Here is an 11,481-nt window from a genome sequence, read left to right on the forward strand (position 1 = left end):
CCGAGGCGGCCGGGAGGGGACGGGACGGGACCAGAGCGACGGAGGGGGCGGAGAGCCGGGGCTGTGGGCGGGCACGGTGCCCGCGGGCCCGGCGCCGGGTGCACCCCGAGGGTTACCTCGGGTGCCCGAGCCGCGCCGCTGCCTCGGCAAGGGAGCGGGGAGACAGGAGGCGGAACGGGCCGTGGGGCTCCTTCCGCGACGGGGAAGGCTCGGCCCGCCCGCCCGCCCGGGGGCGAGGCCGCCGCCATGCCGGGCCGCGCCGGGCCGGCCCCTCGCCGCACAGAGAGAGTTTGGCGCTTCATCCTTCGGGAGCCCGCCCCGCCTGAAGTCATAGAATCATGGAATGGTTTGGGTTGGGAAGGAACTTAGAGCTCACCCAGTTCCAACCCCCCTGCAGTGAGCAGGGACACCTTCCACTAGAGCAGGTTGAATGTCTCCAGGGATGGTGCGCACATCACCTCTCTGAGCAGCCTGTGCTAGTGTTTTACCACCCTTATTCTGAAGATTTTTTTCCTCCAATCCAGCCTTAATCTCCCCTCTTTTAGTTTCAAACCATCACCCCATGTCCTATTACAACAGGCCCCTCTTAAGAACTGGAAGGCCCAGTCTCTTTCAGGCTGAACAACCGCCACTCGGCTTTTCCTCAGAGGAGAAGTGCTCCATCCATCTGATCATTTCTGTGGCCCTTCTCTGGACCCTCTCCAACAGGTCTGTGTCTTTCCTCTACTGAGGGCCTCAGGGGTGGATGCAGCACTCCAGGCGAGGTCTCGCCAGAGCAGAGCAGGAAGGCAGAATCACTTCCCTCCATCTGCAGGCCACGCTCCTTTGCATGCAGCCCTGGATACGGTTGGCTGCCTGGGCTACAAGTGCACACTGCCGGCTCGTGTCCAATCTTCCACCCACCAGTACCCACAAGTCCTTCTCCTCAGGAGTACTCTCAATCCCTCCACGCCCCAGCCTGTAGATACTGGGGATTGCCCAGACCCACAAGCAGGGCCCTACACTTAGCCCCATTGGACCTCATAAGGTTCTCACGGACCTACTGCTCCAGCCTGTTCCAAGTTCTTTTGGATAGCTTCCCATCTTTCAGGTGTGTCAGCCGCACCACTCAGCTTCATGTCATCTGCAAACTTGCTGACAGCACGCTCAATCCCACTGTTGCTGCTGAAGGTATTCAAGAGTACTGTTGCCAATATAGACCCCTGAGGGATGCCACTTGTCACTTAGGGGGCACAAGACTTCCAGAGACCCCTTCCCACCCAAACCTGAGCCTGTGCAGCTGCCTCATTGGGCTGTGAGGGGCCATGCCACAAGCCTTACGAGGCTAAGGCGTGCTCTGTACCCTGGGAGATGCACACGTATGTGCCAGAAACCACTTCAAAGCATGGTTAGTGATCACGGCACTTGGTGATCAAGGGTGTGCTGAAGAGTTCCAGGGCATCTTTCTGTGCCCTCTGCAGCTCTGGGCACCCGGTACAGGCATCATCTTTCAAACTGTGGGAAAGACAGATGCAGAAGTTGTGACTGTATTTGATCACTTCGCTTTGTACTTCTGTCTTGATTCTCTGGCAAAGAAAATCAGCTCCTGCTCTCTCTCATTCTTCACAGCTTAGCAAAACCTCCAGGACCCTGCATGAGCCTGGAAATGAGAAAGTGTTTCAGTAGCCTCCTCCCCTTGGGAAGCTTCACCTGCTGAGGGCATCAAAAATGGGAACTTTCTTGAGGAGGAAGAACATAGTTATGGCACTTCCTTGCTAAGCGGGGCTTGAATCTCCTCTCTGCAGGAGAAAAGAACTGAACTCAGCCCTAAAACATCCTGGACAAGAGCTTGTCCATCAGTTTGCCCCACAGGCCCATGTATGTGAGGGGAAGGAAGGCCACTATACTATCACAGTGTTTGAAAAAGCAGTGGGGGCACCACAGTGGTGATGGAACTTTGTCATATCCCCATGCCATAGACCTGCTTTTAAAGCTTCTGATTGATCCGGTGCTTGTGGACATGCAGGACGCTCCATCTTTGTGATTCCATCTGGACTTAAAAACAGCTCAGCCTGCTCAATATTGAGGTGCTTCTGGGCCTGAACATCCTGAACTCTAAAGTAAAAACCAGCAGTGAGATCAGATGCAATTTTGGACAGCAGGCCAGCATTTCAGAGACACTTAGTCTTCTGCATAAGCTCCATTTTGTGCCTCTGATGGTCTTTATTGGACCTGGCACTGTGTTGACCGAAGCTTTTGGTTTACCTAGACAACACATGGCACCTGAGCAGCCATCCCCCTCCCAAGTTGCACTGTCTTGACCCCAAGGCAGCACTCTCAAGCTCTCATTACTCATCTTTGAGGTTTTCTTTTAAGCCTTCCCATGAAAGGCCTGGCTCTTGCCAGCAGGCAGGGAGAAGGAGGACTGGGTAGAAGTTTCAGAGCCTGAAATCACCTATTCATTTCATTTTCACTCCTTAGCACCATTTCAGTCCTTAAGATCAATCTGCTGTACCAAACTTGGGTTTCTTTCTATGTGGCAGTGAAGCATCATCAGTAGGACAGTAGAAGAAGACCTCCAGACAACTTCTGAGCCATACTGCCCCTTGAAGTGCCACCTAACTGTTGTGGCTGATTTGGCACGCTATCAGTTTGATCCAGCTTTTGCCTTGGGGTAGTTGATGCATTTCTTGTCAACATGAAACTGTAGCGTGCAACTGTAGTTCTGTAAACTCAGACCTAGAGTCTCTTTCAGGAGAAAAAAGGGTGTCTCAGTTCTGTTCCTGGCAGTGATTTAAACAAATTGCAAATCCATATAGGTCAAACTCAATTTTATTATGTCAAAACAGGCGGGGAGGGTAGAGTACTTGTGTTTTCCAACTGTAATAGGTATCGGTGAGATTAACTGAAGAAAAATCAGGAGAGCTCTGTTTTCAGTGTCTACAAGCAATTACAAACTCTTTTTGATACCTTGGCAGGGTGACCAAGAGCAGCAGAGATAACATACAGGGAACTTCATTCGTGCCAGCAGGTCAGATCCAAATCAGGTTTTACCTGAAAATTCCTGCTCTTTGGCTTGTATTTCCCTCTCATTTCATTCTGGGAGTAACAGTGAATTGTTACTTTGCAGATTTGCAGCAATACATTGATGTTCCCTTTGAACCGCTTGCTCTTTGTGGTGCAGTTGTGGGCTGCTGAAGAGCAGTTGAATTCCAGGGGTAGGCAGCACCGCGTGCACTGAAAGAAGGGTGGGCCTTAGGTAAACAGTGCAGGGTGTTATATGCATGCCTGCTGCTGCAGCCCTTCTGCAGCTCTTTTTACTTTCAGAAGTGTTTTAGGGCAGAGAGTTTTATTATGGCCTGTTTAAGGACAGGAAAATGGAGTCAGGCATGCAGGAAAGCTTTTGTAGGTTCTAGTTAAGAGTCCAAAGGTCTAAAAGACATTTGCCCTTGCTGCTACATATGACAGCTCCTGCTCATTCATATTCCTGCTTCCAGTAGCACAGTGCATCCAGCTTGACACAGAGAAACAAATCTTCTTTATCTCTTTGCAACTGCCACAGCCAAGGGCTGCATTTGCTGGGAAAACTAGGATCCCAGCAGTGGATACTACCCAGAATAGGAAAGAATGTCATCTCCCGCATGTTCTTTCTTTCTGTGACATCTCTCATGTTCACCAGCATTTTGCATGCATTGCAACAAGTGTCTCACTTTGGCCTTCACTTTGAAAACCAAAGCTTTAGTGGCAATGAATACATACATGGTGGGACAGGCTGCCTATGTTCAGGACAGTGCCCTTCCTGGCAGATAAGAAAATCTCCTGTGGCTCCACTTACTCAGCAAAACATAAGGAATGGAAGCTGGGCTGAAATAAACTATTTTCCCTCATGCACTTGTACCTTACCTCACTTGTCTCCAGAGGATGGGCAAGACTAAAGCAGGCAACAAAAGCAGCAGCCGTGCAGATAAAGCAAGATGTGCTCCACCATGATGCCTCAGTGTGGTTCAGAAAGGGATTCATGCTTTTTGAAGGATAATTCCACTAAGAGGGGACTCAAAGAAGACAAGGTGGTTGCATGTAACTGTATTTCTGTTGACCTTCCCTCTGTAATTACAGGTCTCACACCCCCTGCTGTTGTGTCCCTGCTTTTAATGAGATCACTTTAAGAGATAAGGCAGTGACTCCATTAAAGGAGTGTGTGGGGGAGAATATCTGACTATGAGGTGAGCAAAGATCAAGATCCACTCTACCGGTCGCATTTAGTTAAGTTTCTTCCTCTGTTTTTTTTTTTCCCTCAGCTGTGGTATACAAACGTTTTGCATTTTTGACAGTATTCTGTATTGTTCTGAGCCCTTCCGTGCCATCCAAATGCTGTTGCAAAAACACAACAAAGGCTCCTCACAAGGGAAAATGAGGGCTGCAACCTTTGCCACTGCATATAACTGGTATTACCTTCCTTTAGAGCAGTGGTGTTGAGGGCTACAGAGGCGAAGGGCAGAAATATGCAGCATTCCTGTCATTTCATGTGCCTCAGTACTATGCCTGTATGAAATTCCTGCGCGCTTGGCACTTCCGTAGGTGGGAACTCCAGCTGCTCAGCCCACCCCAATAGTAAACTCAAAGTGCTTCAGCCCCACAGCTAAAAAACTGGATATTTTGCATTTTACCATAGAGGAGGTAGAGGCCTACTAGAGTCATGCAGTGAATCAGATCAACGTGTGGAATTTAGGAGAGCGTGGTTCCTGTCTGGCTGCTAGGAGATGGGGTTTTACTATTGGTTCACAAATCCCCAAAGACTGCTTCAAGGAGGGGGTATGCTGTGAGAGCACAAAAAGCAAAGCCAACACCAATAGGTTGACATCCACTATTCAAGGATTTGTGTTTCTCCAGGAAAAATGTTTAAGAATCCAGAAATGTAAGAAATAAAGGGTTCCATTCTTGCTCTGGGCAAAGCTGTAACATGCATCGAAGTGACACTTCTCTTTTTAAAGTCCATAATCATAACCTATCATTCCATTTTTAGTTACCAACACTGGTTTTAGTTCGCCCTTCTTTGCCAGTGGGTTATCTGGGAAATAAAGCAGCTTTGTAATCCCTAGACTCCATGGAACCACAGTGTATATCTCTGTGTGCATGTTGCCATTCCAGAGCAGATAAACTAAGTGCCATGGAACTTACACCTTCTCTACAAATTGTTTGAGCACTAGTGGCTGTAGGGAATATATCTAAAAGAGCATAAGGCTGAGCCAGAAATGTCTGCATGTACTCTTTATTTAGGGTTTTTTTCCTTTTCCTCCCCTTTGCACCTGCTTGTATTCAATGGCAGAAAAGTGATAGCATATAAATACATACAAGCTGGTGAAGAATGCCACTTTTTTATCCATCCCTCAACTGTTTTTTATCCAGCTAAGAAGGCAAGTGGGTGTATTACTTATAAGTAGAAGGGGGTTGAAGATTGTTGCTCAAGGGTGGAGAATGAGAAATTATAAAGTGTACGTCACCATATTAAAACCAGTTTGACATTTCACTGTGCTACAAATACATTTTCAGGCATTGATAATTTTCCATTAATTTTTTTTTGTTAGAAAAATATGATATTTCCAAAGAGAAAAGACCTTAATGTCAGGATGTGCCAAAGTGCAAACTCTGCTCTCTCCACCTGACTGCATGCACTGTGGTGCAGCCTTCAGTTACAACACATGAAATGCTGCACAATGAATGAGAGGGAGACAGCTTTAATAGACAGTTTTATCTTCACCTGTCATCATGCTTCATTTTCCAAGACTAATGTTCTCCGAGTTCAAAAGCCCCTTTTAGCAGGACAAACGGAGGTATTAGAGGAAAGCAGGCTGACAGAGACCCTTGCTGGCTGCAACCTCAGAGACCAAGGTCAGCATGAAGCTCAGTGCCTTCCCTTTTGACTGACAGCCAAGTAATGGTGATGGCAGAATCTTAAGGCCTGCCTGGTGGTGCTCAACCACATCAGTCATACCTTCTAATATCTGATCTGGCCTACAGGATGCTGTGCCTCACTTCCCCATACCTTATACAACCAGTAGGGGTACTAAAGCTGAGCATTCCTGGTAAGAAAAAAAGAATATATGGCTAAAAATCGTTGAAGTAGCCTGGATGTGATGAGTTTCTAGGCAAGCTACATAAACCATCAAATTGACAGGACACTGCGGGGAGGACTTAGAATATTCTTCCCAGCATGACAGGGATGGATTTTCTGGCGGTAGCTGCTTCTGTTCCCGTACAAATGATTACTTTAATACAATAAAAAATGAACAATGTGAGCTTGGGCACCTACAGCCTTAAATAGCCACATCTTTAATTTTCATTTAAGTCTGCATCCATCAATAAAATATTTGATATTGTTTGCTAGACAACTGAGTTCTGCACAAGATGTTCAGTCTGGCCCTGGTTCATCAAAACACTTTAGTGCTTTGCTGAATCAGGGACTTGCTTCTCATTAGAGCAGGCATTTTTTATTCAAAGAAGGAGAGATCATGGTGCAACCTCACTGTGTGGTCTCTTGGCAAGTGCTGCACACAGTAATAGGTTATGGATTAGGACCCTATTCTCAAGGCCCAGACTCTCACTATGGGTCTTCCACCAGACACGTTTTTCAGCCTGTAGTTATCAAACTGTCACAGAAGTACTTGAGCTTTGGGAAGGAGGTAGTTGTTGTTTAGAAGTGGTACTGATTTGTTTTGTTGGGGGGTTTTGGTTGGTTTGTTTTCCCTGAACCAAGGAAATTCTTCTGTGCAGCCTCAGGATTATAGAGAGAAGATTAAAAGTATTGAGCTCTGACACGGAGTCACTCATTGTTCAGGTTCATTTTTGGGATAATTCAACTCCCGTGAAGACTTACACAAAAAGCTACAAAACCAGGTATTATGATAAGGCAAGCACTACAGAGCAGACGTTGTACTAGTTCCTCTATGTAACTGTCTCAAAAGCAGTGCGTGGTACGGAAGAAACCAAAATGAGTAAAGGCATATCCCCAAGGTACATTTGAAGGATGTGTCACTAAGAAAGAGGGAGAGTAATCTCATCATTCAGGAGTCAGGCTGTGCCTGGATGTCCCAAAACATCCATCAGCACTAGCAGGGCAAAAGCTTTGCCTCACCACCATAATCTCCTGTCCCTTCCTTCTGCTGCCATGGCACTTGCTGTCTCTCCCAGCAACTGTGTTGGCCCAAATGCTGTGGACAACTAGTATGAAACAGGTTGGAGAACTGATCCCACATGAAACAAACATGTAAAAGCATCCCATGTTTTCTCCTTGGAGTCTTTTACTCAAGGATCTGCTCTTGCATCAGGTCCTTACAAACAGCAGTGCCAGCACAAGGCAACATTGCCATAAACTGGCATTGCCACCATGGCATGGGAGCCAGGAGCCCCACATCTGCTTATAATTGAGTGTAGTTCCTATACAGGCCCCATAGTTTATGCCAAGTGCTTCACAGTTGTTAGGTAAAGCATCCTGCCCATGTGGAATTAGTAAGAAAATGCTCTTATCTGCCTGAGGCACAGAGCTAGGGCCTCAAGTAGGATGTCTCTGGGGTCCTGCAGAAGTGACAGAGCCAGGGAAGGAGCTAGGAAACACCCCCTTCTGGATTTGGGACAGTCTTAATACAATCCTAATCCCTGATGCTCAGAAGTAGTCCTGGAGTTTATGTGCAGAGAAATTGCTTGTCACCTTAGCTGGATGCATAAGAAGTCTAGGAAGGAGCAGGTATGTCACAGTAGTTCTTCTAAACAGTGTTTGTAAAAGGGAGTTTTCTACCCTGGGAACCATGAAGCACATATGCATGGTTGGTGTTTATATACGGGGCTATTTCAGGACAATGTAACAGCTGGGAAAAAGGATGATTAAAAAAAGGTTTTGAAATAGACAAGATAGCTCCATAAAACCCTCCACTGTCCGAGATGGAAAGCCAGCAAAAATAAGCCTCACCATCAAATACAATTCATTTCAGCTCTTGTGGTGGCAAAACAAAACAAGAGAACTGCCAGAACAGTGGGTTGCAGTTCATGGCATGAGTGCATCAGTATCATTATAGCCTTAAGATAAGCAGTTCCCTTAGTAAGAAATGCACATTCAGCAGCAAGATTGTTCTGTGCAAATGGGCTATAGCCCAAGGACGTGTTGTATTCCCAAAGTGTTTACTGCCCAGAGCAACTCAAATAGGCATGAGCAAGCAAAGCAGTGACCAGCTATAGATTTTTGCTTCAAGTTTATGAATCTTTCTTGTCTGCAACATCATTTTAACCCAGTAACAAGTTCTGTTTGCAGAACATCTTTCTCTTCAAGGATTTTACAAACTACCTGTTTGAACTGATCGCTGTCCCAGAGAAAAAGAATAGAGCTGCTTATCAACACTCTGCAATATTACTCTATGGAAAAATAAGGAAATTAATGACAATAAGAGAACTGATGAGTGAGAGGGAGAACTCAGATGACAGACATAGGTGACAAGGTTGCTGGCTCTTACAAAAATGTCATTATAAAAGTGTTGTGTCTATATGTTCAGAACCCAAACAAGAAAGCCTAAAAAGCAGCCTTGACTCATGATAACAGAAATTTTGAGAAGGGTTCCTCAGCATGATGAAAAAGTAGAGCAACCTTTTGAAAGCAAATACTTAGAAATCCATTCTGTCCCTTGTTACAAGAGCTCAGTCTAACCTCCTCACTGTTACTGGCATTACTTGGGATTTCTGGTGTCCTCAAGGACAAGTGCTAGCCCAGAGATTTTTCCAGCAGTTTCACACAAATGCATGCATATATTTTTGCTTCACATTTTAAATAAATCATGGATGGCTCCTTACTCCAATAGTAAGGACAAGATGTAATTTGCCTCTAGTTTCAGAAAGAACATACATAAACTTGCAGTTTTACCTAAAAGTGGGTGAAGTTTGTTACACCTGGGAAAGCTAGAGCAAAGTCCTAGCAAGTGTTGTCTGTATTGTTGCTTACTCTGTGTAAAGACCAGAGGACATGGGGGCTTTCACACTTTAATCAGGTTCAGCATACATTGCAAAGTAAGGGTTTGAGTGGAATGGGCATGGATGTATGACATGCCCACAGGAGCATGTCTGGACACTGCTATCCTAGCACCTCTCAGCATGTATGCTGAGCGTAGCTGTGGTCTGACTACAGAGCAGAGCAGCAGAGAGCTCATTATAGAATGATTTGGGTTGGAAAGGACCTTAAGATCATGCAGTTCCAGCCTCCTGCCATAGGCAGGGACACCTTCCACTAGGCCAGGTTGTGCCAAGATCCATCCAACCTGGCCTTGATTACTGCCAGGGATGGGGCAGCCACAGCTTCTCTGGGCACCCTGTGTCAGTGCCTCAGCACCCTCACAGGGAAGAACGTCTGCCTAAGATCTAAGCTGAACTTCCTGTGTTTCAGTTTGGACCCATCACCACTTGTCCTATCACTACAGTCCCTGATGAAGCACCTTTCCAAAAGTTGGTGCAGAGCAGAAGTGGCTCAGACTCAAATCAAGGAAGGATCCATGTTGTCTCCTCCAGGCATGCAAGTCACCCCATCTTTTTTGTCAGGGCAGAGCCAGCCACCAAGGAGAAGCTCTGGGGATGATGCTGCTCCGTTTCTTTCTCCATCCTCTGACTTTGGGGCTCTGCAGACTTAGGGGATTTACAGCCCTGCTCAGAGATGTCCAAAAGGCTGCTCCACGTTATCTGCCCAGATGTGCTTCTGACATAACTTTAATGCACTCCCCTATATCAGCAAGGCACCTCAGTGGTATCTCTGTGCTGCTGATGGGAATAGGGTGGCAGGTCTGACTGAGGCCAGCCACCTCCACCCTATTGTACCAGGCAGACTATCATCCAATTTTCACACTTGAGTAGAGCTTCTGGTTGCCCAAGATAAGAGTTGCACATCAGCCAGAGGCTGTGATAGGTCCTGTCTGAGGGATTACACCTAGATTAAGAAAAAGTGAAAAGCCTGAAGTACAAGCTGGCAGTTGACAGGAACACAGACCATGCACATGGGAACAAGTTATTGTTGGGGAAGATCATGTGGATGCATCAGTTCCCTTGGCTGCAGAAGGCAAAACCCACTGAAGGGAGGATGCTGTCCATTTACCATGAGTAATGAGAGATGCACATGGGTACACCCTTCTGAGAGCTCACTCATGCTCTCATGTCCTCTTTGATGCACTGTATTAGCCACTTGTGGATTTACCCAGCTAGCAAACTGTGTCTCCAACTGCAGTCCCACAGCAAGAACCTCATTGTGCTGTTATTTACATTGTACAGAAGGAACAAAGAAACACAGCATAGAGGGGCAAGGGTGGGATTCATGATGTTTCCATACTCAATTCTGCCAACATCCACCACTGAACCTAGAAGTGAGGTGTCACTCTGGAAGACCCCACATTTCTCCACTAACTTTGTCCCTGTTCAAAGGCCTAATTTTTTTAACAATCTAAAATTAGGGACAGTGAATTGCACCGAAACTTGTCTTGCCCAAGTTTCTTGGAAAGTTCGTGGCAGAGCCCATATTCTGCTTGGGATACCAGGCAAACTTGAAAGTGCAGCCTCTGCTTAGGTGAACATCGGCTCTTCAACAGGATAGTAACGGTTCTTTTCAGTGTCCTTCTGGCACCGGCTGCTTTTGGGCAAGTGCAGCTTCTTTCATGCAACGCACACTTGTACACTTGCCATAATGTTAGGTTAATAGTGCCTGAAGTTGTGGTAAATCCACTGACTTGTAGCTTGGGGTTTTCCCCTGAAGAAGAGTGAGGTGCCTACCATTGTGCTTTGCTCCCAGCACTCTCCTGTCATCCTCTTTGTTCTTTCCCACAGGCTGCTGAAAAAGCATCATTCCCTGGGGCCATAGCGTTAGCACTGAGCATTCCAAGAGGCAATTACAGTGCAGATGGTAGACCAGGCGAGCAGCTCTGAGGAATGGCATGTCCCAGGAGAATGTGCTTTGCTCCTCCAGTGAACATTACTTTCTACAGTGCACAGGTATCTGCCAAGTACATGAAGTACATCAGCCGAACTCCCTATCCGCCAGTGTGGGGTTTTTAAATGATTATATAGTGGTTTAGGTGCGTTTAGACCTTGGCTTGCCAGCACACAGCTATCGTCTGCATGGGCATGTCCTCAAGAAACAATGCAGAGAGCCCATTAAGGTTAGTGCTAGACCTGAGCTGCATAATTGAGATCCGCCCTTAAGCCACAAGATGTTCTGATCTAATTCTCAAATCCAGCAGATTCCTCTGTCGTAGGTAAAAGCAAAACCCCACCAGAACCAGCATTTCTAAAGGTGATTTCTCTCAGTTCTAAAGAGCCTGAGGGTTTTATTTTAGTTTGAGGGTTTAGTGTCAGTTCAGATCTCGTTCCCATCTGTGAGCATTCAGGAGGACTGCTGGATGCACTAGCTTCTTTTGAGCCTAGTCTCTAGCTACATCGAAGAAGTGTTTAGTGAGGAGAGGCTAATCATGAGCTGAGTGAATACCT

This window comes from Lathamus discolor, chromosome 4 (assembly GCF_037157495.1).
Source record: "Lathamus discolor isolate bLatDis1 chromosome 4, bLatDis1.hap1, whole genome shotgun sequence".
Lineage (NCBI taxonomy): Eukaryota > Metazoa > Chordata > Aves > Psittaciformes > Psittacidae > Lathamus > Lathamus discolor.